This window comes from Myotis lucifugus, unplaced genomic scaffold (assembly GCF_000147115.1).
Source record: "Myotis lucifugus unplaced genomic scaffold, Myoluc2.0 scaffold_1223, whole genome shotgun sequence".
NCBI lineage: Eukaryota > Metazoa > Chordata > Mammalia > Chiroptera > Vespertilionidae > Myotis > Myotis lucifugus.
The window spans coordinates 71,853-73,737 of record NW_005872271.1 but is presented as its reverse complement, the minus strand read 5'-3'; positions in this window follow the sequence as shown (position 1 = coordinate 73,737).

The following is a 1,885-nucleotide window of genomic DNA, read 5'->3' as shown; positions in this document are numbered from 1 at the left end:
ATACTCAGTGTCTCTCATTCTCTATAAATTACCTCTTAAAAAAGCAACAAGGAAAACCCAACTGAGCCCAAACCCCATGGTTAGTGGTCTGTGTTCAGTCCTGATCAGGGAATGGGAACACTTGAGGATCCCATGGCTGAGCTACTATCCCAGAGCTGCAGGGTCAGGGCTGGACTGGTTTTTATGAGCACAGGGGACCCTATATTCACATCTTCCTATTATATATGGATCTCTGGGGTTAGACATTGACATTAAGAACATTGTCTTAGAGCAGTGATGGCAAACCTTTTGAGCTCAGCCTGTCAGCATTTTGAAAAACCCTAACTTAACTCTGGTGCCGTGTCACATATAGAAATTTTTTGATATTTTCAACCACAGTAAAACAAAGATTTATATTTTTGATATTTATTTTATATATTTAAATGCCATTTAACAAAGAAAAATCAACAACAAAAAATGAGTTAGCGTGTCACCTCTAACACGCGTTTCATAGGTTTGCCATCACTGTCTTAGAGTCTTAAATTACACCCCACATCTGGGCCTGTGACCTCCCCATTGGATCCACCAGTTACAGGAAACCTGTACAAAAACCAAGGAGAGAAAATTTTCATAAAAAGAAAAATAGAAGATTAAAAATGTTAATGCCTTTGGCAGTCACCAGTCATGACAAACAAGAGAAAGCAACTCTCATAAAGCAAGAAAGAAGTAAAAGTGCAGGAGGCAGAAAGTTCCATCTGACACTATTTACCCTACAAAGTAATCAGAGGATAAACATTCCAGACTGTGAGCCTAGAGCCAGTGGACCAAGTATTATGGAGAGAGGAGTGCCTGTGTTGGTTTCAGGGAACCAGAAGCGTGAGCTATAGAGTCACAGACAGAGCTCCTGAGTCCTATTACTTCAGGGGAGTTTGGTGCTGGTGTAGCAGCTGCACAGACTCCTTTGTGGTGTTTATTCTGTAGACTCTCTTGTAAGGCCCATTTATATCATTGGTGGTGTAGATAAAACAGTCAAAACTAGGATGTTGTGGTGAAGATATAGGTAAAAATGAGACAGTAAGTTTAAGTTATGAAGATCCTGTGATTGGAAACCCGAGGTCTGCATGTGACCCTTCGGACCACTGTCTCATGTCTCTACATGATGGGAGTCAACTGGAACCTGGACCTGACTAAGTGCCACAATGGAGTGAAAGCTACCTGGGAACATGATAGGAGATTAAACAAGACAGAGGACACACACGTCCAGGGTTCTTGTTTCATTAGGTTTTTATCTCCTTGTTGTTTAGCCCATTCAACTTTTCTTTCCTCACTTTGCTCTGAAACAGCCCACATATTTCCTAGAATCATGAAGACACTTTGTTGAGAGTGTGCACAAGCCATTTTTGTGTTGATGTTGTACCTCACATCATTCCCGGGTTCCCTTTCTAGTTCTTTCACTTTTCTGGTGCAGTTTTTAGGGTTTTCTGTATACAAGATCATTTAAGTATAGAGCTAAAGAGAGACATTTCAACATGTTTCTTTCTGATTTATGTATTTTGTATATATTTTACTTGGGTAAGTATTCTGACAAAGACTTCTAGTTTTGTTCAATAGATGTACTCACAGGGGTGCCCTTGTCTTGGGCCTGATGTAAGAAAAATATATTTGAAATTTTCTCTGTGTAGCTGATGTCACTTTCTGGCTTCTCAAATGTAGCCTTTAATATATTGAGGTTCATCACTTCTACACCTAATCTGCTAAGAATTGTAATTCTGAAGCAATTTTCAAATTTAATGGCTTTTTCTATATCTATTTATATAATGTTATACTATAGCCTTTATTCTGTGGATGAGATTTATACACATTTTCTGGTTTACATACGTTGAACCACCCTTGCATGTTAGGACGG